We start from the raw sequence: 26,623 nt of genomic DNA, 5'->3' as shown, positions 1-26,623 counted from the left end.
CAGCTTCAATGTTTACCAAGAATCCAGCCACGGCTCCTCCACTGCCAGCACTCTGCCTGCAGCCATCAGCTCCCTGAATTGTCAAGAAGCATCCCACGCCCTGTGCCCTCCAGCCACCCTTAGCAGCAGCCTGAGCCTTTTTGAAACACCAAGATCCCTGAGTCCCTCCTCTGCTCAGACCCTCCTGGAGTTCCTGTACCCCACTCAGGGGGCTTTGCTGGCCACCTGCTATCCATAGCAACACCCTCCTTGCTCTGCCCTCTTCGTGTATTTAGTACCACCCGGTCTTCCACTATGTATTTATTGCTATGTTTCTTGGATGTGACGCCCTTGAGAGCAGGCACTTTATCCATTTTGCCTCACACTCCACGGGACCCTGACCACTTGCGCTTCTTGCAGAATGGGAGGATGCATGAATGAACGCATGCGTGCATGAACGCAGGAACGCATGAGCGTGTGAGTGAACAGGAGAGCATCAGAACTGGGATGCACCCCATTTCCACTAGTTTCTCCAGGGCGTTCCGTTTCCTACAGGGCCTCCTCCTAGGGGAGGGCACATGCCTGCACCCACCTGTACCCTAGACAAGATGCAGCTGGGAGCCAGGCCAGGCACGCTCGCTCATTCACTCCTTTCTTGTCCATTCCTTTGCAAGTTGTGAACTGTGTACCAGGGACCCAGGGATGGACAAGGTGAACTAGGGCCCACCCACATAGTGCTCACAGCTGAGGGCAGCGAGTTGAAGGCAGCTGGGGCTGGAAGGGGGCTGGCTGGCAGGGCCAGGAGAACTGCAGCAAGGGGCTCAGGGCAGCACTACTGTGCCTGATGGTGGGGTAGGGGGTCCCACTGGGAGACCAAGCTAACTCCTCTGCTCATTCCCTCTCTTCCTTCAGGCCCCTCCTCAAAGTCCCCTTCAAGGGGGAGTCCGCCTGCCCCCTTCCCTGCATCTCCACAGCAGCTGTCATTGGCCAGCTTACTGCATGTCACTTGCTTCCTTGCTCCTTGGCCGTCTCTCGGCAGGGATGCAGATTCGAGGAGGTGTGGCCTCCCTAGCATCTGTGGCAGGGTGCCTGGAGCAGAGCAGGTGCTCAGTCAATGTTTAGTGACTGAGTGAATGAACGAATAAATGATTAGAAATCACATAGGCCAGCCTTTGGCACCCGGGCAGGTCTCAGTGAGTATTACCTATTGGTGCAGTGACACCCCAGGTGAGCTCTGGTCCTGCCCTCGGCCTTTTAGGCCTCCATCTGTAAGGGAAGACAACAACTGACTCCACAGGTCTGCTCAGAGGCTCCAATGAGACTGTGGACAAGAAAAGCATGTTGTAAAGTATAGGTGATTATTTAAATTATGATTCAGGACTTAAAGCTTAGGTGGGCTTTATTTTTGCTATGTGCTGGAGGAGGCAGGAATTATTTAGAGCTGGGGTGATCTGGGAGGGCTTCCTGGAGGAGGACACATGGGACAGGCAGACCCAAGGGAAATGCTGGGCACTACCAGCAGGATGAGCAGTGTAAGCCAACCCAGGAAAAGGGAGAGCCAACTCAGAGGGCTGAGGGGGCTGCTGACTGAGCAGGGGCAGGGGTGGGAGTCTGGAGACGAAGCTGGGCTGAGGACTGTGGCCTGGAGGCGATGTCTGGGAGGGAGGCTTACCCTGGGTTCCACCCTGCCCTGGTGCCATCAGCAGGTGGGGCCTGTCCCAGGGACCCTGGGTGGGGTGACCCCAGACATCACCTGTCTTTACCCTTCAATGTGAAAAGCTGTGCCAGATGCCCCAACCTGCTGGCTGCCCCAACCTGCTGGCTGCCCTGGGTGGCTGCCTCCCTGCCTCCTCTCCAGGTCACCCTGGTCACTTGGTTCATGGCTATGGCTCCAGCGCCAGCCCCTGTACCGGACCCTGCCCCTCCTCCCCATCCTGAGAGGTGGGCTAGAGATGCCGGCAGATGCAGCAACCACTCCACACTCTGACAGTCTGGGAGCCCCTGGCAGGCCCCGTGACCTTGTGCAAGGGGGCACGAGGACTCAGAGCCAGATGGCCTAGGTTCAAACCCTGGCATAGCCACTGACTCGCTACGTGACCCTTGGCCTGCTACCTCTCCTCTCTGTGCCTCAGTTTCCTCTTCTAGCAGATGGGGAATCTAATGGCACCCAGGGCAGGGCTGCTGTCAGCACAAGATTACTGTGATCAGGCAGGGGCCCAGCTGGCTTCAGAGCCTTGTGGTAACTGATCTGCATCATTATCTGGGCCCTGACCAGCCCAGCTGAACAAGCACTAGCCAGCCGCTGCCCCACTAGGCTCCAGATCAAATTTCTCAGCCCCACCCCATATGCCCCACACACGGGCCTCAAGGAGCTCTGTAAGACCCCCATCTGGCGGCTTAAAGGCCTCCCCAGGAAAGAGGCCAAATGCTGAGGCCCCTCAAACCTGGACAAAGTCAGTGTCTGATCATGTTGACTTATTTTCCAGGTTTCATTGTGAGATATAAGACAGCTACAGAGAAAGGCATAGCAGAGCCGCAAGCGTGCACCGGGCAGGTGTGGAGCCTGCCCCAGCCCCTCACCCCTCTCGTGCTTCTGAAACCTGGCCTTTGCCCAGGGCGGGCCCGTGTGGGGAACACCCTTCAGTGAAAACCTGCCTCAGTCTCTTCTGGGGAATCTTCAGGGTCTGCCCAGGCCTGGAGGACAGCACTGTGCTGACAGCCACAGCCGGTCCTGGGCAGCTGCCCTCTCCTGGCACTGCAGTCACTGATGGGCTCTTCCTAGTAAATGACCTCCACTGGGCCCTGCACCATCATTTTCTCACATAATCCTCTCCTACCGTCCTTTGTGCTAGAGAAACAAGGATTCTGTCCACCTCACTGATGAGGAAACTGAGGCTCAGGGAGGGGAGGGGGCTCACCAGGACACAGAAGCAGTGGAATGACCGGGATTGTATTGAACTTCCAATGAGACACACCAGTATCTGCAGCCGTGTGGCCCCAGGTGTCCATGTGACCTGGGGTATGACCCCGAGTGGCTAGATCACTCTGTCACCAGGTAGCTATGTGACTCCTGGCGATTGCGACTGTGGGCAATCGCATGCCTTCAGGTAGCCACGTGACCCCAAGGAGCTCACATCGTAGGATGCCACATGGCCCCTAGGTGGCCATATGACCCCAGGCAGCCGTATGACCCCAGGAGGAGAAGCTGTGGGACCCCAGAAGCCCACTGCTCTTGAGCCAGTTCAAGAACCTAGAGGTTCCGACCTGGATTCGTGGCCTGGCCCTGAGGCTGCCCTGAAAGCCCTTGGCTGCCCAGGAAACTGGGTGGGCACATGCCCTTTAGGGTCTCAGGTCCCCTCAGGGCACCCCTCCAGGACCTGAGGGGTGTGGACCCCCCACCTGCCTCCCAGGGCTTTGGCCCCTACCCACTGCAGAGCTCAGGCCCTCTCCATTTTGCCTCGGGGCTCGCAGAGATGAGGTATTTTCTCCAAGGTCACACAGTAAGCTAGAACTCTGCTCCCCCGCCCTTAGCCACACCTAAGCAGAGGCTGCTCCTGGGGAAGGGGTGGAGCGGGAGGGAGGACGCTGGCAGGACAAGTAGACATAGCCTGAACATCAGCACCCTAACAGCGAGAGCCAAGCGGGGCAGTGTTTTAGGAACACCTGGCGACACATGAGCATGCTAATTGACGTTGGAGTTTTGTGAATGAGTTTGTTTAAAAACGTGTTTGTTGCTTTGAAAAGATAAAAGATTTGTGAAGGAGCACAGGAGATGTCACTAAGGGACTGTCCGGCTGGGACGAGCTTCAGCTCATCCCCTCTCTTTCCTCCCTCTTCGGGGCCCACCTACTTGCCCCCTGCCCTGCCGCCCCCGCCCCACCACTGTGTAGGCTGCAGTCTCTGGAGAGAATCTTATGCTTCCCTTCACTAAGGAAGCTGGGCAGGGGTGGAGGGCAGCTGAAGCACAGCAGGCCCTCGGTTGAAGGCGGGTTGTTGTTTGAATCATAGTAAAATTGGAGCCAGTTCGTGGAGGGCTTCCATACGTACCACCTCCCTCCCTTTCCTTTCGAACTGGGATCAATGGTTATTGCTCAGACACTTTCTCATGGCAGGAGAGCACCAGGGACACTCAGAGAAGAGAAAATGGCAAATGCAAAGGGTGGCACAGACAGTCACCTGGTGTGACAGAGGGGACAGCCAGGGGAGGGGGGACCTGCCAGGCCTGCCAGGAATGTGGAGTTCCCGGCGCCCGCGGGCTCTGCTGGCACCTGCATGCCTCACCAGCCCTCTGGCCTCCACCTCCTTGGGGGCTTCCTGCCCGGAAGCCCTCCTGCTCTTCCTGGGAAAGGAGGCCGCTCAGGCAAGTCACGCTACCTCTGAGCCTTGGTTTTTTGTCTGTGCGGTGGAAAGGCGGACAGAGGGCCAGGGAACCTGAGGGCAGGGGCTGGAGAAGTCTGAGTGGCCTTCATTCCTTCTCCTTCTCTCCCGGTTGACGTGTTGTGTGGGGCACCTTCTACCTCTCTCCCATGGCCCAGCGTGTTCGCCACAAGCTCCGAAGAGGGGAGGCTTGTCTTTTCAACCAAGGTAGGAGTTGTCCACGGGAGGCCACCAGCTGGCCTCTGGCTCGGAGTAGGTCACAGCTTGTTTGTGGGATGCGGACATTTTGCACCAAACAGGTTCTTTCCCCTTCATTTATGAGGCACAGAGAAGGAGAGGAAGGGAATGATACCCAGCAGTGGTAAGACGGGTGTGTTCACGGACACCATGCATGCATTCATTCATCCATTCATTCAGCCTGTTCACCTAAACTAACCAGATACGACCCCGGTATAAATCCCAGCTCTGTCTCCTATCAGCTGTGCAGCTGCAGGGACCAACAACCCCTGTCGCAGCTTCCTCCTCTGCAGGATGACATCCATCTCACAGGAAGGTGTGCACACATGAGGGCTGGGGATGAGAGGGGCCTGGCCCCGCTCCGAGGCATGCCCCGGTGAGGCATGGAGAAGACAAGGTTGGCACCTAAGCAGCAATGAAGGCCTCACACCCTGGATTCGCCCCAGCATCGGTGCAGGGGGTTGTCGTGCTCACAAAGACGCAGGATTTGCCACGGCATTTGTGGGGCCCTTCTTCAAAGCTGTGAAGCATTTAAAGATGGCAACAGCAGAGCGCTAAGCCAAGCGTGGAGCTATTCTGAGCACTGGGTATGTGTGATGACACAGGTCACACATCCATGACAGCTAAGGGCCCAGGCACGCCTGCTTCAGAGCCAGGCTAGAGTCCATGCCTTTCTGACCCTTGGGCAAGAGGGCTTCCCCTGTATTAAGCTCTCTCCTCACAGGACTGGGGGACCAGTCATTTAAGGAGGGGTGGAGTGGGGCAAAGATGCGTGGGGGCCCTGAAGATTCCATTCCCAGGCTTCCATGGGCAGCTGGACAGTGGGGCCACAAGCCACGGACACATCTCACCCTTCTTGGTGGTGGCAGGTGGGATGAGGCCCTGGCCGGGTAGGCTGGGAAAGAGTGCTGCAGGGTGGCCCTGCCACTGCCCTCTTGCACAGGCATGCACACACACATGCACATGCACACACATGCACATGCACACACACACAGGTACACACACATGTTGAGGTGCTTGCACAATGGGGATATACTTTTTCTTTTTTTTTTTTTTTTCGAGACGGAGTCTCGCTCTGTCGCCTGGGCTGGAGTACAGTGGCTGGATCTCAGCTCACTGCAAGCTCCACCTCCCAGGTTTACACCATTCTCCTGCCTCAGCCTCCTGAGTAGCTGGGACTACAGGCCCCCACCATCTCACCCAGCTAGTTTTTTGTTTTTTTTTTTTTTTTTTTGTATTTTTTAGTAGAGACGGGGTCTCACTGTGTTAGCCAGGATGGTCTCCATCTCCTGACCTCGTGATCCGCCCGTCTCGGCCTCCCAAAGTGCTGGGATTACAGGCTTGAGCCATTGCGCCCGGCCGATATACTTTTTCTTAACCTTACTCTGATCTCTGTGTTTAACTCCAGGTTACAGAAATAAATTAATTGGATGTTTCCACATTTCAGGCTTAGAAACTGCCTTCTAAGTTTCATTCACATGAAACTTCATGCCTACACTTCCATTCTTTTTTTTTTGAAACAGGGTCTTTCTTTGTCATCCAGGCTGGGGCACAGTGGTGCAATCATAGCTCACCGTAGCCTTGAACTCCTGGGCTCAAGTGATCCTCCTGCCTCAGTCTTCCGAGTGGCTGGGGTTACAGGCATGCGCCACCACACCCAGCTAATTTTTGAATTTTTTGTAGAGACGGGGCCTAGCTATGTTGCCAGCCTGGTGCATACACTTCTATACTTGCATTCAGTTACTCTTCTGAAACTTTTTTTGTTTTTGAGATGGGGTCTCACTCTATCGCCCAGGCTGGAGTGCAGTGGTGCAATCTCAACTTACTGCAACCTCTGCCTTCCAGGTTCAAGTGATTCTCCCACCTCAGCCTCCCAAGTAGCTGGGACCACAGGTGCACACTGCCCCAGTCAGCTAATTTTTGTATTTTTAATAAAGATGAGGTTTTGCCATGTTGCCCAGGCTGGTCTAGCACTCTTGAGCTCAAGCAATCCACCACCTCGGCCTCCCACAGTGCTGGGATTACAGGCATGAGCCAACATGCCCAGCCCCAATAAATATTTATAGAGCGCCTACTATAAGGCTGACCCTACACTGGGCTCCATGGCTACCATGGTTGGTATGTACCCCACTATGTGCTCCTTAAGGAGAGAGATGGGATCATGTTCCTAGCTCCGGTACTAGGACCTGGCAAAGAGTGTGGCACATAGTAGGCACACACTCAGTAGTTGGTTACTGCATGAATGATAATGAAGATAATTCAATCAATACCAGCAATTTGTGAATAAACAAAGTCTTTGCCTATTCTGTCCTCCTGATTGTATTGTCATTTTTAAAAGCATCGTTTTGCTATTTTGTTTAAGCTTCATGACAACTTGTGAACTAGGTACTATTAGAATGCTCATTTACAGAAGAGGACTCAGGGAGGTTAAGTAGGTGCCCGGCTCACACAGTTGGCTCACAGCACAGCTGGAATTGCCACTGCCGCCATCCTTTGGCCATTGAAACAAAAATCACCATGGAAGCAGATGTACTGGTTGAGCACTCACGATGTGTCCGATGCTGCTTTGGACTCTCTGTCTACAGATCATTGATGTACTTATTAACCCTCTGTTGAGATAGTGCATACACATGGAAAAACACACACATCTTTTATTTATTTATTTAAACAGAGATAGGGTCTTGCCATGTTGCCCAGGCTGGTCTCAAATTCCTGGGCTCAAGCAAACCACCCTCCGTGGCCTTCCAAACTGTTAGAATTACAGGCGTGAACCACTGTGCCCAGCAGGCACATGCATCTTGACTGCACAGCTGGAAAAGTCATCACAAACTGAGCACACTGTAACCAGCACTCAGACCAAGACACAGAACATAGCCAGCCCCCAGACACGTCCTCTGTGCTCTGCTTCCTGGCTCTGGCACCCCTCCCTCCAAGGGTAACCACTATCCTGACTGCTACCCCCATATACACATTCTACCACTTTATCCACATGGAAACAGGTATGGCTTTTTATCCTCTGGCTCCTTTTCCTCAACATCATTTGTGAGAGTCATCCATGTTGTTGTGTGTAGTTGTCAATTATTCACTGTCATTGCTGTCATTCCACTGTGTGAATATATCACAATTTATGTATCCATTGAATGGCTGATGAGCATTTCAGTAATTTCCCGTTTGGGGCAATTATAAACAGTGCTGCTATCAACAGAAACATGATGTTAGGTGTGTATCTAGGAGCAGAATTACTGGGTAATCAAGGCCTTTCAAAAAGATTTTGAAAGTTGTACCACTTTGCATCCCCACCAACAATGCCTGGGAGTTCCAGTTGCTCCACTTCCTTGTCAACACTTGATATTGTCAGATTTTCCCATTTCGGATGCTCTTGGAGACTCTGCTGTGCACTTCACTTCTAAATTCCTTTAGCAACGGGTGAAATGTATCTTACTATTTTACAGATGAGGACACCAAGGTTCGGGGAAATGAAGTAATCCCTCCAAAGCCACTTAAACCCTGGCAAGGGCACAGGGCTGGGACATTAACAGGGTTGGCCTCACCCCATCACATCTGTCTGTTAAAGTCACCTCCCCAGACTTTGTCTTGATGGGGTTTCCCAGCAGCCCTGCCCTAGGGATTGTGGCCCTTCTACACGTGGGGAGAGATGGATCAGTGCCCCTGGCAAGGGCCAGACCTGAGAGGGAGGCCCAGCCTCCAGGAAGCTCTGGGTCGGGTCTTCGTCCCGCCCTGCTCTCCAGGCTGGAGAGGGGTCCCGCAGAGTGCGGGGCGTTGGGTCAGTTGGGGACGGGGGTGGCCCAGGACCAGGCAGGAGGTCTTCGGAGGGTGCCAGGGAGGGGAAAACAGGAGAATTTTCTCCTGCAGCGGAGGAGAGGCTGCAGCACCTGGGTGGTGCCCACCTCGCCGCGCCTCAGGCAGGAGCGGAGGGGGCGGGAGGGTGCTTGCCAAGGGACTGTGTTGCCGGGGAACGGGGCCTCGCGGCTAGTCGGACACCTCTGCGAGAGAGGTGCGAGAGGAGCGGGGAGAGAAGGTGGGGACGGGCGGGGGCCACCTCCTGCGGCTGCGGAGAGGGATAGGGTGGATTGGGGGCCAGCTCTTTAGGGGGGAGGGGGCGGACGCTCGGTGCGGAGGGGCCGGGGCCGGGGGCGTAGCGGGAGGAGGGCGGGGGCGGGGCTGGGCTAGGGCCGGGGGCGGGGCCATGGCTAGACGGGGGCGGGAGCCGTGGAGCGCGCGGGGGCGGGGCAGGGGGCGCGGGGGGCGGGGGGGGCGGTGGAGGAGGCCAATGGGCGCGCGCGACACAGACCCCGCCCTCCGAATCCCCGTCCCGCGGCGGCGGGTGCTGCATAGTCATGAGGCGCAGGGGCCGGCGCTGCGTCAGCGGAAGCGGCGCGGAGCGGCTGTTTCCGACCCGATAAAGCGGCGTTGTCTCCGCGCGCCGGCCGCAGCCTCGCAGCACTCCCTCCGCGCCCGCGTCGGTGACTGACTGACCGCCCGGCCGGCCGGCCGAGGGAGCAGCCCCCACCCGGACCCGCCGCCGCCTCCCGACCCCGGTGCGCCCGGGGCTCCGCGCCCCCGTCGCCCCTGCCCGGCCCGGCCGCCCCGCCGCCCCCGCGGCCCCGGCCGGAGGAGACAGGTGAGTGGCCTGTCGCCCGCAGCCGCCCGCCTCGCAGCCCTCTGCACCTCGCACCTGGGCGCCGGGCACCTGCCGCCTCCCCACCCCCACCTCCCGCACGGCCTCGGCCTCCAGGTCGGGTCCGCGCGGCAGCCGCAGCCCTGCACCTTCTCCGGGGGAGGGGACCTGCCCCCACCCGGCTTGCGCTGGCTCCTCAGGGTTCCCCCATTCCTTCCCGCCTCCTCTTTTCGCATTGCACCTGCCCTGGTCCCCAGCCTTGCAGCCTCCCTGATCCCCCCACCCCGGCCCCCACCCTGGAGCGCGCGCCTTCGTTTGGACCCGGCCCCCTTTCGCACCCATCAGTCCTCCCCGCCCCCAGTTCCTCGGATTTCTCTACCCAGAGAGGAGCCTGGCGCCTCTAACTCCTGATCCTGACCCTGTCCTGTCCTAACCGCTGCCTGCTGTCTCTAACTTCTGAGAATTCAACCAGTGACCCACCACCACTCGCGAGGTGGCCCCCTCTCCCCTGTCTGGACCGGTCCTCCCAACCGAACACACTTCCTTCTTCCCCTTCCCCCTCCCCTTCTTTTTCCCCTCCTTTCGCTCTCCCCAGTGCACACACGCCCCTCTCAGCACTGCTAGCCAGTGTCCCCCACCTCGGACCCCCAGCCTGCACCGCCAGACTGTGACTCTGCCCCGGTCTCATCGGCACTGTGCTCCCTTGTGTCCCTTTGAAGATACCTTGATTTTCTGAGGCCGACCTTGTCCCTGGAGGAAAGAGGCCAGGGCATCAGTTCATCCAGGCCCAGAGTCCCTGCTCTGTGGAAGTCTCCGCACCTTTGCGTCTCACACCCGCTGCCCCTTTTCCCCTTTGAGCTTAACCCGTTCCTCCCCCAGGTATCCTGCTCTGGATTGGAGCACATCCAGCAGAGGCTTTTCCAGCGGAGGCGGGTCCTCACGGGGCCCAGCCTCCTGGTTAGCTATTCAGAATGATTCTTGAAGGCGGGGGCTAGGGAGAGCTGGGAAGGGCCGCTTGACCTCCTAAGGAGCCTGAGGTTTTTTGTCTCTCCAGTGCGGGTCACTGATGGAGTGTGGCTTCAGGTTCACAGACCTAGCCACTGACCTCCATCTGATATCTCAGCTGACTCCAGCAAAACGGGGCTTGTCGTTTTTATTATTGTTATTGGGCTGTCTTTTCCAGTCTAGGACCCGGAGCGAGGAGGGTTTACCAGAGAGTGATTGAAGTAATTGTTGTGGGGTCAGATGATTCTTGTGAGCTGGCAGATTCTGAATTGAAGCCCATTTCTGCTGGGGAAAAGCGCCACTGCATGTGCCTGGCATTACTGAGAGCGCCCTGTGCTTCCATTCCCCAGACTGTCTCATCCTTCCTGTGTCATTGGCAGACAGGTAGAGTGTGGTAGGAATCTGTTCCTTCTGCTATTTTGTGCTGGCTTTAGGAAAAAGTAAGAAAACAAAAAGCTGGAGTATTGGTGTACAGGTCAGGGAGTGTAACACATGGGGATCAGAGCAGGTAACACTCACCGACCTTTAAATAAATGTATGATATCCTCACTTTTCTGCTAGGTTTGAATTATTGTTGAAAGATCAAGCAGAGATTATTTAATGCTTGGGAGAGGTTTTGCAGAAGCCACTTGAGGATGAGAGGCAGTCGTGCAGGTTCCGGGTGGAGGAGACTCAGGCGCGGTTAAGAACTCATGTGCTTTTAGAGAGGCTGGGGATCTAGGTCGTCTTACACATTAAGGATTTCACACCCATTCAGGCTAATTGTTTTTGTGGCAGTGGCTGTAAAGGAAAGAAGCAAATCGTTTGAAATGTGTTTGAAATACATACTGGGTATTTAAAGGTGTATTTTTGTGGTCCAGGTGTTCACAGGGCGGGGAGGGGGGAGGCTGCCCAGGGTCACCTCCCGGGGCTTGTGGGGGGAGTGGCCTGCTGCCCTGCCGAGATGCGAGCTGCAGCTTTGGCCCTTGCTACATCGTGAAAGCCCATCAGAGATTGGACTGGGTGAGCTCCAAGGTGTCTTGCAGCTTGTAACACCCTCTAACTTTGCTTATTGGAGAGGAGGGGGTGGGGGAGGGGCGGAGCAAGCCTGTAAACCGGATTCTGCCTCCTTTGCGTGAGCCCTGAGATCCCTCCCAGCCCGCCCCGCAGATCTGCAGGGAAGGAGAGGGCTGCGGCAGCGGCAGCTCCCCGCTTTCCCGGTGGAGGAAAGGAGCGGAGGAAGGTGTTTCAGCCGATCTTGAGGTTGCTCAGTGGTGAATGGATTGTATCTGTGTTGTCAGGAGAGCGGTGGGGAGGACGGAGGAGCGCAGCGCCGGGGTTCGGGCTGTGATTGGCGTTCTGACTGTGGTGCATCCAAGTGCCCTCTCCCGCTCTTCCCGAGGGCCCCGACGCCCAGTGGCTGGCTGGGCTGGTTTGTGACCCACAGCCTCGTGGCCTGACACCGAGTGAGGGTGACTGACAAGCACTGTAGGTGGCAGACAACCCCAAATTGCCAGTGCCCTTCTTGGGAACACCCCTGGCAGAGTCGTGTCTGTAATTTGTGGAGCCAGAATGTGCTGGAAGCCGCGTTCCTGCTAATGATGGGTGAGGACTGCTCCTCGCCGGCCTCCTGGGTTCCCCAGGTTTTCATCACTGCGTAATTATGCTTACGAAGGCGCACTTAGTGAAACACCATCAGCAGGGTTGTCTCCACCTGAGCCAGGAAACAGCTCTGACCAGAGGGAGCGAACCTCTCAGCTGAAGAGCAGCCTTGTAGAAAGGAGGGGGTGAGAGAGGACCCCAAAAGCAGGCGTCTGCAGTGGGTTTTCATGCAGAGGACCTGAGCGACTGCACCTCCCCCACCCGCTCCGAGACAAGGTCCCCTTGTTTAGATTAGCCTAATTACCCCACGAAAATCAATGAACAAGGATCTTTTTAAATGTGAAACTTTCAAAATGTGCTCCTAGTGGCCTTTTCCCCCCAGTATCAGATGCTAACTAAGCCTTTGTGAAATCGGGCACTTTCAGAGGACAGGGAGACCTCTTTAATGTCCATGGAAATGAATCTTCTCTACCCTGGGTCAGGAGGGAGCCTTCCGAAAGAGAAGCTTGACACGTCATGTCGTCATTTTCAACCCCCTGCCATTTGGGTGGAGGTGACAGGGGAAACAGCTAGTGGAGGCCTCATAGTGTTTATGAAGTGGCCTCCTTGGCAAGTGACTTTCTGAGGAGGCATTTTAAGAAGATTAAAAACATCCACAGACTTAGAGGCAGCTGCATTGCCACTCAGTTAGTGTTTCATATCCCGGATAGAGTGGCCCTTCGAGAGCTGTGGGTGGGTCGCCATTGTTCCCACCTCAGACGACGTGGGTGTTAGTGCCCCAGAAAGACGGGGCAGTCGGTAGGGGTCATTTGTTGGTGCCACTAGTTAGATTTTGGGAAACAGCACAAAAACCTGATGATGGAGAGAAGAGCTCTGAGTTCTCTTTGGCTCAGCTGCTGTGTAGCTTGGGGACTTCAGGTGAGAGGGAGAGGGAGTTCTCTCTCTCGCTTTGTTTTCGTTTTTTTGAGAGAGAGTCTCACTCTGTCACCCAGGCTGGAGTGCAGCGGTGCAATCTTGGTTCACTGCAGCCTCCGCCTCCCAGGTTCAAGTGATTCTCCTGCCTCAGCCTCCCGAATAGCTGGGACTATAGGTGCACATCGCCATGCCCAGATAATTTTTGTATTTTTAGTAGAAATGGGGTTTCACCATGTTGTTCCAGGCTGGTCTTGAACTCCTGACCTCAAGTGATCTGCCCACCTGGGCCTCCCAAAGTGCTGGGATTATAGTCTCTCTCCTTTGCGTGCGTGTGTGCATGTGTGTGCGTGCGCGCATGCGTGTGTGTGTGTTTAAGAGTCAGGGGGTCTCATTGTGTTGCCTAAGCAGGTCTTAAACCCCTAGGATCAAGTGATCCTCATGCCCCAGCTTCCCAAGTAGCTGCTGGGATTATAGGTTCATACTACCACACCTGGTGGGATTTCTCTTAAGTGAGAGGGGCTGGGCTGCAGGTGCATTATTTTGAGGGTCGTCCCAAGGCCCACTTTCCTGTCTAGTGAGGGCTCCAGAACACAAGTTCGCTCTCAGAGTCTGTGGGGAGCCCCCGGGGGCAGGGGTGTGTGTGTGGGAAGTAGTGCTGGGCATTTTGTCCCCAGCGCAGGAATAAGGGTGCCAGCCAGTCCAGAAGTGGGATCCTGAGGCAGCTGAAGGGATTTGCATAACCTTTCAAGTCATTGAGCCTGGCCCTCTTACCCTCCCACCTCTGCTGGGCCCAGGCCCTGGTGAGGGAGGTATTGTTCAGACCTGGGTCTCGGTACTTTCATCCTCCTAAACCTGTGGAAAGATTTTGCTGGCAGTGAGAGGAAGCTGCATTCCTGAACTCTGGCCCAGAGGTGCTGAATTTGCTGCATTGAAAAGTCGCTTCCCACCTGGGATTCTGTTTGGCTACTTGCTCTGAGTTTTTGTAGTTTGCCCCAAGGTTTCTCTTGGGGTCCTGCCTTGAAATCCTGGAGCCACCTGAACTGACTGGTAACCAAATTTTTCCTGTTTCAAAGGAAGGAACATCTTGAGTGAAAAATGCATAGCAAACCCTTGAAATAGATAACAAAGAGGGATCAACACAGTGTGCTTACCTGGTCAGATGTGGTGGTCATTGTACTTTCATATATGACCCTGATTGCACAATTTTAGGACATCACTCAGGCTGGGCACGGAGACTCATTCCTGCAATCGCAGCACTCTTAGAGGCTGAGGCAGGAGGATTGCTTGAGTCCAGGAGTTCCAGGCCAGCCTGAGCAACATGGCAAAACCCCAGCTGTACAAAAAATACAAAAATTAGCTGGGCATGATGGCACGTGCCTATAGTCCCAGCACTTTACGGGGCTGAGGTGGGCAGATTACCTGAGCCCAGGAGTTTGAGACCAGCCTGGACGACATGGCAAAACCCTGTGTCTATAAATACAAAAAAATTAGCTGGATGCGGTGTCTCACATCTGTGGTCCCAGCTACTCGGGAGGCTGAGGCTGGAGGATTGCTGGAGCTCAGGAGGTCCAGGCTGCAGTGAGGGGAGGTCACACCCACACTGCACTCCAGCCGGAGCAACAGAGTGAGACCCTGTCTCAAAAAAATAAAAATAGAAAAAAAAGACATTGTAAGTCCAGAAAACAACGAGTAAGTTCCTTGTCACCATCAATTTAGTCATCATTTTAGGGAAATACATTTATTCAAGACCATGGTTTTTGGTTTGGTATATGGGAAGGGAATATTTTTTAAGTTTTTCAAGGGGGGGTGGTTTGACATCTCCACGCTGGAGATGAAATCGCGTATTAAGAGCTTGTTAGACATGGAGGCGGGGGACTGCCTGCGTGTCGCAGAGGCAGCTCTTCTGCTGTCAGTGATGGGTGAGTTAGGAATGTTTTTTAGACTTACATTGCTGTCAAGCAGAGGCCTGCAAATATTTTTGCTCACATGTTCTGTAAAATAACTTTGAGGCCTGGCACGGTGGCTCATATCTGTAATCCTAGCTCTTTGGGAGGCTAAGGCATGTGGATCACCTGACGTCAGGAGTTCGAGACCAGCCTGGCCAACATGGTAAAACCATCTCTACTAATAATACAAAAATTAGCCAGGTGTGGTGGTGCACATCTGTAATCCCAGCTACTTAGGAGGCTAAAGCACAAGAATGGCTTGAACCGGGCGGGGGGCAGCGAGGGGAGGTGGGTGGGTGGTGTTGGTGATGGTGGTGGTGGTGGTGGTGGTGGTGAGCCGAGATTGTGTTACTTCACTCCAGCCTGCACGAAAGAGCCAGACTCTGTCTCCATCTTAAAAAAAAAAAAATTGAAAAAAAAAAATTGAAAAACAATAGACACATTTTTAAGTTGACATTTAAATTTTTTGGTCCTAATTTTAAACAACTGCAAAAGATGCAATTTCTAGCATAATGTTGGCATTTAAAGGTAACCCTAGGATTGCTTTTTAAAAAGTATCCAATGTTAAATACCCTAATGATGCCTGTCATCAGTCACCCTTTAACAAAATGAACAGACCGTTCTTAACAGTCTTGACATGTCATGTTTTTTCTTTTTCTTTTTTTTTTTTTTTTTGAGAGGGAGTCTCGCTCTGTCGCCCAGGCTGGAGTGCAGTGGCCAGATACCAGCTCACTGCAAACTCCGCCTCCCGGGTTTAGGCCATTCTCCTGCCTCAGCCTCCCGAGTAGCTGGGACTACAGGCGCCCGCCACCTCGCCCGGCTAGTTTTTTGTATTTTTTTAGTAGAGACGGAGTTTCACCGTGTTGGCCAGGATGGTCTCGATCTCCTGACCTCGTGATCCGCCCGTCTCGGCCTCCCAAAGTGCTGGGATTACAGGCTTGAGCCACCGCGCCCGGCCGACATGTCATGTTTTTTCTTTGTGAACTTGTATGTTTGCTCCATTTGAAAGTCCTTTTATCCCTCATTCTTTTTTTCCTTTTTTGAGACAGTGTTTCCCTCTGTCACCCAGGCTGGAGTGCAGTGGTGGGATCAGGGCTCACTACAGCCTTGACCACCTAGGTCCATGCAATTCTGTCTCTTCAGCCTCCTGAATAGCTGGGACCACAGATGTATGCCATTGTGCCCAGCTAGTTTTTATTTTTATTTTTTGCAGAGATGGGGCCTCACTGTGTTGCCCAGGATAATTTTGGTTTTTTTTGGCAGGGTCTTACTCTGTCCCCCAGGCTGGAGTCCTGTGGTGCGATCATGGCTCACTGCAACCTCGACCTCCCAGGCTCAAGTGATCCTCCCACCACCGCCCTCCAGGTAGCTGGGATTATGCCCAGCTAATTTTTTCTTTGTGCTTTTGGCAGAGACGGAGTTTCACCATGTTGCCCAGGCTGGTCATGAACTCCTGGCCTCAAGTGACCCTCCCTCCTGCCTCAGGCTCCCAGAGTGCTGGGATTGCAGGTGTGAGCCACCGCACCAACCTGTGGACTGTTCTCCATACTTCTCTGTGACAAAAGTATATATATTGCAATTTAAAACATTTCTGTGATCATTAGTCTATGTTAACATAATCCAGAAGAATGTTTTTTGTCATTGTAATTATCAGTACAGAATTGATCACAGAAGCATAAATATCATTGATCTTGATAAACAAGTACTAAATGCACAAAATAAAAATACGTTGGAAGGAGGTCTCAAGAGCTGGGGGGCGGGGCCCATTTAAGGTACCTTAATTAAAGGGATAATTGAACTGTTTTGGTACCAGGTACACCTCTGTTGCTGGAACATTCCCTGGGAAGAGTGCCTTCCTCTTGTCTAGGCGGGGCAGGTAGGGTGGAGGTGGGGGCTCCCTGGGCACTGGGACTCTCTCCACGGCAGCTTCTCAGGCAGTCCAGTTTTAGGAAGGCATTTATGGGGACCTTGCGGCTCCCTGAGTTCCCCACACTGGAGGCCCTCTCAGGATGCTCCTGTGTTTGCACAGGGTGCTTCTGGTGCTACCACGCTTAGTCCACAGGTAAGGCCCGTGCCACTTCGTCAAATCACGGTACCCGTGCTGCTCTGTATTAAGCTTTACTGTTTAATTACGTTTTCTAAATGTGCTATGTTAAAGGGCAGAAGATGAACCATTTCATGAGTAAGGATGTTGCAGCATTTTTATTTGGTTGGGCTAAAATAGTAAGCCTGTGGAATTGTGCCTTGGGTTAAATTTTAATGCGACAGAAAGATGTGTTAGAAGCAGAGAAGACTAACATGGCCAGACTTTAGGTTTGCTAGAGGTTTTTGCCTGGCAGGAATCTGGTCACCCTGCTCTGCCCTTCTTCCTGCAGGGGCATCGCTGTGCCTGTTCTGCAGCGGGGCAGCTGGTCTCAGGCCATCAGGTCGCCACTAGGATCAGGGCCATGGCATGGATTGGGAAGGTGGGCCTCTCCCTGAGAACCAGATGAGGCGGGTGCGGGGCGTTGATACTTGGCATCCCTGAGAATTTGCGCAGATCTGAAGATGCTGAAAAAGTAGAAAAATTTACTATTTTTAGCCTTTAGACCTAATGAAATTAGGTATGAAAATCAGTTTAGTAACCAAAAAACAATCACTTCCCTTCCCACTCAGAAACAGCATGCTGAGGACTGAGCGCAGTAGAACTTTGCGTTGTGTGATGGTTTTATGACATAAGAGGAGATTTGATGGAGCTGGGGTCTCTGGTGTCTCCCAGCTTTGTTGGAGGAAAGCATGCTACTCGCCCAACTCTGTGGAATCGGTAACGTGGGTCTGCCTGAAGTTTTAACCTGTCTTCTGTCCTCAGGGCTGGCCATTAGGAGTCCACTTAAGAATACATCACTTCCAATTCGGCTGTGCAGATATTTGGGGAGGCAATGACGTCCTCATATCGTGGGGCCAGTGCCTTCGTTCCAGGGATGGGTGAGGAGAGGAGCAGTCCCAAGGTCATGTTCTAGGAATCCTGTGGTTTAAACACCGAAGAACAGGACCGGGAAGACAGGCCAGCCCCTAATCACCCCATTGAACCGGATTAGCCTCCATTGGTCCCTTCTCCAAAGCAACAAATCTTTATATTTTTGTGGTATTTTGCGTATTGATACTGAAATCAAGGTTTCAGGCTCTGAAAAGACTTTGAGAGACATTTTGGCTGCTGAAGAAGACCAGGTACAACGGAGTCCAGTTGTTTCTAGAAATTCCTGCCCGAACCTGGGGCTTTACTTCAGTATGCAAATCTGCTCCCAGCCAGGAGTACTCGAATAACTGCTAGTGGTTTTTTTCGTGTTGCTTACGTAAAACGGCATTAAAAGCTTGGAGTGTGGACGTCCTCCCCCATCAGGGCCTGCGCTCCACCTCCCTCTGCTGGATGGAGCCAGATCCCGGGGCTGCGGTCACGGCTGCTCCGCCGTCGTCAACTGTGCCCATTCGAAAGGCAGCTCTGATTTGGTGGCGAGAACGAAGCCCACAGCTCAGGTGGTCTTGTTATGGACTTGCAGCCTGGAGCTGGGGTCCCTAGTGTGACAGCTATCTCTCTAGGTAAGCAGAAGGCACTATCGGGGCGGTTGAAAACATGTCTAGCCCACTACTGAACTACTGAGGCGTTGAGAGCGTTTTTAATTCTTAAAGACATGGGGGCTCCCCGTCCGCTTTCTCCTTCAGTGGAAACGTGAAGCCTGGCATCCTCATTGTGGGTGGGGTACAGGGAGAGTTTACAGTCCAGGCTGGGACCTCCTTGGCTTTGTTGACCTTCCAGAAGCCACCCAGTGCTCGGAACTTCTGCTTCCGTGTGGTAACTGGGACATGTGAGGGGTTTCTGTCTCCAGCACTCAGTTGGCACCTGAGAAGGGGTCACAGCAGCACTCACGCTGCCAGACAGTGCGGCATCTGCATCCGTGCTGGGCGCCCAGCTGGGCCCTCTGGAGCAGCGCCTGGTAAGGGCACTGATGAGGGAGAGGAGCCACAGGGTACGGCTGGCCTAGTGCAGTTGTGGGCCACAGGGTCGCACTGCTCCTCAGCTCCCCCACCCCCTACTGAAAAGTGCCTTTTGTCTTGTGCCTGGAGAAATGCGGCAGTGCCCTCCATGCCGTGGATTCGACTTTGAGGCAGCTTTTCGGTCATTCCCCACGCCGGGTAGGTACCGCTGGAGGGGCTCTGTGGCCAGCCCTGCCGTTGGCCCACGCGACATGCTGGTTCCCACACCCCTCTTCCCTGGCCAAGAGCTTGGAAGGAAGGACCCCTGGCTGCCACAGGTATGGGCAGCTGTGCCCAGCTGGCACTGCCCTCTGGGTTGGCTCCCTGGCTCCGGCGGAGGTCGGGGAGGAGGTGCTGCTGCTCCCGTTTGTTTCCTGGTTGTTTCTTTCAGGCTGTCCAATTGGCTTGCTGGGTGAGCCTTTGGTGCCCAATTTTGCCCTCTTGTTGGGCACTGTCACTAGGCTCAGACTGTGAGCTAGCAAGGGACTGGGCCTGTTGTGGGTGCTACGTTCCATTCTGGACATGGTCCCTAGGTGGCTGCTCTGTGCCAGGCGCGAGGCAGGTGCCTGAGAAGCCAGCCCTCTGGGCAGGGTGATGGGGCAGGCCTGGGAACCCCAAGGAGGGCATCTAACCCATGGCTGGGTGTGGAAAATGTCTGAGCAGGTGGTCTTTGAAAGAAACAGAATGTTGTTCTTAAAATCTTCTTACTATGGATGTTTCAAGACATGCCTAAAAGTAGTGAAAATAGTGTAATCATGTCATCCTCAATTCATCACCCGTTAGCAATTCTGTTGACTCTCGCTAGTCTTTGAACTGAGTTTTCAAGGACACGGCCTGTGGGATGAAGGGAAGAGCTTTGCAGAAAGAGCCTGGGGAATGTGGACATGAGGACACGGGGGATGGTGGGCTAGTCGGGTTTGCCACAGGGGCTGTGCCCACGGCAGGTGGGCCTTTCTGAGCAGCACTGTGGTCCACCATCCACAGCTGGAGTGAGGAGCTGGGTGAACAGTCACATTGAGAAGATACAGTTTTTTGGTTTTTTATTTTTGCGATTTTTGGGTGTCTTGTCTTTCTCTTTAATACCATGGCTGTGTGTGAGAAAAATCTTGGTAACTTTTCCTGAAATGAAATGAGGTAATGTTTAAAGCTAATCAAATTTAAAATAAAATTGGAACAGTGTTTTTCAACAAGTGAACTAGCTAGCCAGTGGCAGTTTTGCTAATTCAAAAATCTATGCAAAAAGAAGAAAACATTTTACCATTTCCTAGATCTCTGCAAATGGAAAGTCTGCAGGTGCGTGCAGGCTGTGTGTGGCAAGGCCACTGGCCGGGCTATCAGTCCCAGGTTGGTTCCTGACAGTTCATGCCATCTTCACAGCAGTGAGACTGTGCCGATAAGGGCCCTGTGGCTGGTTCCAGTTTGTGGGTGTAAAGTTCAGATAGGTTTTTGATTAAGTTTTCTGGGTCTGTGGGAGAGCCTGGAAGTTCTGTAAATGCAGGCTGTGGTTTCTGCCTGGTGATGATAGGGTTCTGGGAAATAGGTTTTAAACATTTCCATGTGGATTTTCTCCTGATCCCCTCAGAGCCTTGTCCATCTGGGGATTTATTTTTGCCCACACGGTTCTGCCTCGGCTTAGCAGGCCTTAGGCGTGGACCCCAGGCCTGCCTCCCCCGCCAGCATCCACTTGCCGCATTACCAGGCAGGGAGAGTGCCCGGCGCCCACCAGGTGCCTCCTCTTGGTGGAGCCCTGTTGCATTTGGCTTTAATAACTCAGAGGGGAAGGTGGCCAGGGAGCTGCCTGTGCTTTCTGAAGAACCATGTGGATGATGTGGAGAAGAATCCAGAGGAAGCAGTTTCTGACCCTCCTCCAAAGGCCCTCACTGGTGTTTCTAGTACAGTGTGGCAAACCTGGAGGGGGACGCAGTAACTTAGGGTGGTCAGGCTGCTTCAAACACATAGCATAGCCCAGGTGGCTTTGCAACAACAAACATTTCTTTCTCATGTTCTGGAAGCTGGAAGGCCAAGAACAAGGCACAGGCAGATGGGTGTCTCCTGAGGACCCGTTTCCTGGTTCAGATGTCACGCCTTCTTGCTCTGTCTTCATGTGATAAAGGGCATGAGGGTCTTTCCCTCCACTTTTTTTTTTTTTTTTTGTGCAACAGAGTCTCGCTCTGTCACCCAGGCTGGAGTACAGTGGCATGATCTTGGCTCACTGCAACCTCTGCCTTGGGGGGTACAAGCAATTCTCCCGCCTCGGCCTCCTCAGTAGCTGGGACCACAGGTGTGCACCACCACACCCGGCTCATTTTTGTATTTTTAATGGGGATGGGGTTTCACCGCGTTGGCCAGGCTGGTCTTGAATTCCTGACCTCAGGTTATCCACCCACCCTGGCCTCCCAAAGTGTTGGGATTACTGGCATGAGCCACCACGCCTGGCCTTCTTTTTTTCATTTTAATTAAAGTTTTTTTTTTTTTTTTTAAGAAATGAGGTCTTGCTCTGTTGCCCAGGCTGGAGTGCAACAGCCCAATCAGAGCTCACCACAGCTTGAATTCCTGGGCTGAAGCCATCTTCCTGCCTCAGCCTCCTGAGTAACTGGGACGACAGGCGTGTGCCACCATGCCTGGCTAATTTATTATTATTTTCTGAGACAGGGTCTCACTCTGTTGCCCAGGCTGGAGTGCAGTGGTACCATCTCAGCTCACTGCAACTTCTGCCTCCTGGATTGAAGCGATTCTCGTGCCTCAGCCTCCTGAGTAGCTGGGATTACAGGCATGCGCCACCATGTCTGGCTAATTTTTGTATTTTTAGCACAGACCAGGTTTCACTGTGTTGGCCAGGCTGGTCTCAAACTCCTGGCCTCATGTAATCCGCCCACCTCAGCCTCCCAAAGTGTTGGGATTACAGGCATCAGCCACCGTGCCCTGCTGATTTTAAGTATTTTTATATAGAGAGGGTCTCACTATGTTGCCCAGGCTGGAAGCCTGTCTTCTAGGGGCCAGGCTTGGATGGTGGTCTTGTTGGGCTGACCCCAGGCTGTGGACACCTTGTCCCTTTGTGCCAGAGGGACAAGGGCTCCGGCACCACAGCCAGGGAGCCTCTCACGAGACGAACTCCGCACCATCCTGGGCTGTGCGGGGTACGGGGCTGCTGGGCTGCTGGAGCTCTGAAGGCCTTTGGCCTTGAGAAGTTGTTTTCTCTCATCACACTGACTCAACCAGGGTAACCTGCTGGGGTGCTTCCGGCCTCTGGAGACCTTTCAGACTGAGGTTGGGTTCTGAGTGGTCAGTTGAGGGGCCTCAGTCAGTGCTGCCGTGGGGCAGTTCAGGGAGGTAGAGTCGCGGTTTTCTGCATCCCCCCTGGGTGCTACCGAGTGGAAGTGGGTGCTCCAGACCAGCTTCTTTGTATCTTAGATGCCTTCAGGTGATTGCAGAAGGGATTTCCTTATACCTGTCCCCTGCTGAGTGCTGTAGTTCCTGATAACATTTAAACTTCCAATGTTAATAGCCCTGTGATGTGCTGATATCTCCATTTTAAAAAGAGAGAGATCTTCATGGAGGCATTGAGCCTAACTTGGAAGGTGGCGGCCCTGGGAATTCTGCCTGGTGCTCCCGGGCTCTTCCTGCCAGGACCAGGAGGTCCTGCAGAGCTTGGATCCTGGTGCCTCCCTCGGGGGCCTGGGGCAGATCTCTAAGTTCTGTGAGCTCCAGGGCCCCGCCCATAAAGCAGGCATGGTCCCAGCATCCCTCCTGCTTTCCTGTCACAGGGGCTGCCTTTCCTGGCTCACGTGCCTCCAGCCTGTGGCAGCTCCTCTCTGACCACACAGCGCTGCTTCCTCCTGTCTTGCGTGTGTTCTCACTTCCCCCTCTGGAATGTCCACGCCCCGCTGCCAACCCAAGACAGGCCTGCCTGCGGCTGTCTCCTGAAGCTCAGTGGGAGGACTGTCCCCGGGCACCTGCTGCCCCCGCTCTGCTGGGCGCGAATGCTCCATTACCTGCCAGTTCCTGACTCACTTTCCTCACCTCCGAGCTGAGGCTGCCACCTGGGAGTGCCCTGGGAGCCCCCAGAGGGTTAGGTGAGGCCTGGGTTTGGCATTGGCCCCTGGTGGGGCTCTGCAAGTGGTGACTTAGGAGCTGATTGCCTCCCAGGGTGCCTCCCATCCAGGGGTCCTGCACCAGCTGGGCCTGGGGCTCAGCACCACTGCGCCCCTCCTGTGTATTGCCCTCTGTCTTCACACATGTGTTTCTTCTGCCATGCCAGCTGGTGGCCCCCATTTAGCACACTGGGATGTGGGTTACCACGCTGAGCTCACAGCCGTTCCTGCCATGGGAGTGCTGGTGCCGTTCCACTGCTCACGGGGAGCTGGCTGTGAGGGGACTGCTCTGGGGAGGCCTCATGGGGCTCCACAGTCCCAGCCTTGGACCAGCAGGGACCGTGTGTCCCAGCGAGCCTCAGACCGGCCTTGTCCCCACCGGCCATCTGCCTGCAGTGCTGCCTTGGAATCAGGTTGGTGAGGCAGGTGCTTGGGTCAGGGCTGCCTCTGCGACCTCCTGCTCTGCTTCCAGGCAGGGGCTGCCCCAGGTGCACATTCCCTCTGCACACACTGGTCTCTCCTGATGCAGCTCACTCATCCACAGCAGGTGTTGACTGAGACCCCCTTCTGTCCAGCCACCCTGACCAGTGGCCATGGGTTTTCTCAGGTGGCACATGTCCCCAGGAGCTCAGGCAGGGTCCCTCGGTTGGCCCTGGGGGAGTGCTGTGCTAACAGTATGCGGAGACCCTCGTCTGCGGAGATCCTGGTCCAGGGACTCAGGGCCTCCTGGTCTGCAGCGTGGCATGCCCAGGGGTCTTCTTTTTGCTCCCAGCTGGCCTGAATCCCCAACCAGATGTCTCAACCCTTTTTCAAACCACTCTTTCTCACTTTTTCTTCTGTAGGTCTTTACCGCGGATGATTTTTTTTTTTTAACATTTACTTTTTTTTTTTTTTTCCTTGAGACAGAGTCTTGCTCTGTTGCCCAGGCTGGAGTGCAGTGGCACTATCTCGGCTCACTGCAAACTCCACCCTCCAGGTTCAAGCGATTCTTGTGCCTCAGCCTCCCAAGTAGCTGGGATTACAGGTGTGCACCACCATACCCAGCTGATTTTTGTACTTCTAGTAGAGATGGGGTTTCACCATGTTGGCCAGGCTGGTCTCGAACTCCTGATGTCATGATCCACCTACCTCAGCCTCCCAAAGTGTGGGATTACAGGTGTGAGCCACTGCGCCTGGCCGCATTTTTTCACTTTGTGGGCTTGAGGAAGCAGGTGTCTGTAGTCACAGTGAATTGCTGGCATGTATTATGTAGGCCCACACATCCAGCCTCGGTGGAGGTGGGGGCTGGGGGCGCTGTCCTCAAGTCACCATGCATGTGGGTGTCCGATCCCCATTTCTGATGACTGACCTGTAATCTGGGCCCTGGGGGGTACAAGTAGGCATCTTGCCTGAGTGTCCCAGAGTCAGGCATCTGCGCACTCATCTGTCCTGGAGTTTAGAACCAGCTTCAAGGCTGATGGTTCTAATCTTGATTTGTTAACAAGCTGATCAAGAATTTCTTAGAGTCATCCTTCATCATTGTTGATAGGGTGTGGTTTTTGTCACTGACACCTTCCGTGACCCATGAGGACTCTGTAGGCCTGTGTGTGTTGTGGGGTGATGTAAGTTGCTGTGTCAGTCAGGTCCTCGTGTTGCCCGGCGGCAGGTGGCACCTGCAAAGAGAGAGAGGAGGCAGTGGAAGGACTGGACCGAGGGTCGGGCAGGGCTGAGGGACACCAGCAAGGAGGGGTGAAGCCTCATGCTGTTGCTTCCACTCCAGGCCCAAGTGGCACATAGAGCTGTTACTGGAACCCCCCAAGAGAGCAGGGGTGTAAGAGTGGGCCGCAGCCTTCTGAGGAGGGACCTGAGGAGCCTGCGTGCTTGGCCAGCGTCCCGCCCTAGGCATGTGGGGGGCTCTTTGCTCCACGGCCTCCTTGTGTGGTTCCCTGTTGGGTGGGAGCTGTGGCCATAAGTTTACGGTAACTTGGAGCCTTGGGAAGGAAGCAGAAGGAGGGGACTGTTGGCCCGCATAGCTGAGGAACCTGAGACCAGAGACGGACTGGCGGGCCCCATGTGCTGCGTGGCCTGAGCCCAGAACCGGATTGGGGGGCCCAGGGTGCGGCGTGGCCTGAGCCCAGAGCTGCATTGGCAGGCTCAGGGTGCCGCGTGGCCTGGCTGGGGATGTGTGCGGGTCTCCTGAGTGTGAGCCGCTTTTCTCCCGTGAGAACCTGCCCCGGGTTGTGCATGGATACCTGCTTGTGTGCTGTGCATGGCTTCGAGGCAGCTCCAGGGCGGTGCGGGGTGGGGAGTAGGGCGCCCGAGGTCTGGGTTCTCTGTGCTGTGATACCTGAGTCAGCGCATGGCCTCCCAGCACCTGGCACGCAGGAGCAGCAGCTCTGAGGGCCAGTACGGTGGCCAGACCCCGGAATCTGAGGGTTGAGTGGTGGTGTCCCAACCGCTTCTTTAAACCTAACATGCAGATGAGATGAACGTTTTATCTGGAGGACGGCTCATGCTTCGGTTATGAAATGTGAAACCAGTATTTTGCTGTTTTTTTCTAGCTCAGTCTTTCCTTGGCTGGGTCTGTCCTGGGTTGCTTTTCAAAATGCATGAGTTAATACCCTATACGGAGGGTTCACAGCAAGCTCACTACTACCCTGGCCAGCCACGCCGGTGACATTATCCAGGGACTCCACTCCAGACACCACTGCTCGCCTGATTTATTTTATTTGACAGATGCCACTAGTTTTACCTGTAGTTGTTCATACTTTTGTCCATTCCTCTGGGATCAGTTCTAGAAAATGTGGTTTGACTGTTGCTTTCTGGCATCACCAAGTATGTGTTTGATGAGCTTCAGAAAATCTCAGCTCTGTAATGATCTGCGCTGTTCCTTATAGCTTTTCCTAAACTTAGAGAATATATTTTCCTTTGTTTCTGTTTGCCTGTGGGTTTTTTTTTTTTTTTTTTTTTTGGTATGAACCTAACTTGCTCAACGAAATTCTGAAGTAAACTGCAAAAGGGAGGACCCATTAAAATAAAAAAACTGTGAGAAGATAATGTAATAACCACATCACAACAAATTTCTTTCGCCAGTTAGATGAACATGTGTGTGTCCCCCAGCCCTCTTTCTCCAGTCTGGGCTGGTTCTGGATCTTTTCTGGGTCATGATTCCTTTGAAGATCTGGAAAAGCTGTAAACTTGTTCTCACAAAAATGCAAATAGATGCAATTTTGTATACAATTTAGGGGATGTTTTGCTAGTGCAGTGGCTCATGCCTATAATCCCAGCACTTTGGGAGGCCGAGGCGGGTGGATCACCCCCAGCACTTTGGGAGGCCAAGGTGGGCGGCTCACCTGAGGTCAGGAGTTTGAAATCAGCCTGGTCAACATGGTGAAACCCCATCCCTACTAAAAATAACAAAAATTAGCCAGTCGTGGCGATGGGCGCCTGTAATCCCATGTACTTGGAAGGCTGAGGCAGGAGAATCACTTGAGCCCAGGAGGCGGAGGTTGCAGTGATCTAAGATCGCGCCACTGCACTCCAGCCTGGGTGACAGAGCGAGACCCTGTCTCAAACAAAACAAAACAATTTAGGGGGTGTTTGTGTGTGTCCAGAGAAGATCCTCCCCAGGCCCCCCACATCCCCGCCGTCTCAGGACCCCAGGTTAGGATCACACGCAGCGTGGGCTGCCTGGTCTGTCTCTGGACCCAAGGACAGCGTGCTTGGCCTGGTCGTTCATGGGAGCTGTGTTTGCCAGCCCTGGAGGAGGGCGGCCTGGTTTCATCCCCAGTGGAGATAAATCCCAAGGGTGGCTGTCCTCACGCCTGGGTGGTTGTGTTTCATGTCGTTGTCGTGACCGAAAC

The 26,623-nt window shown here is 54.2% G+C and overlaps 1 protein-coding gene across 1 annotated transcript in view; it reads left to right on the top strand.

Annotated features, from left to right (window-relative positions):
- Window positions 1-8,969: 8,969 nt before the first annotated feature.
- SLC45A4 (solute carrier family 45 member 4) overlaps window positions 8,970-26,623 on the top strand; it is a 97,958-nt gene continuing 80,304 nt past the window's right edge. The window contains exon 1 of the mRNA XM_023228102.2: window positions 8,970-9,235. The gene's annotated coding sequence lies outside the window, so the exon portion shown is untranslated. The remainder of the gene's footprint in view (window positions 9,236-26,623) is intronic.

The sequence above is a fragment of the Piliocolobus tephrosceles genome, chromosome 7 (genome assembly GCF_002776525.5).
Source record: "Piliocolobus tephrosceles isolate RC106 chromosome 7, ASM277652v3, whole genome shotgun sequence".
Taxonomy (NCBI): domain Eukaryota; kingdom Metazoa; phylum Chordata; class Mammalia; order Primates; family Cercopithecidae; genus Piliocolobus; species Piliocolobus tephrosceles.
The sequence above is the reverse complement of the archived record's forward strand: the minus strand, read 5'-3'. Positions and strand labels throughout refer to the sequence as shown.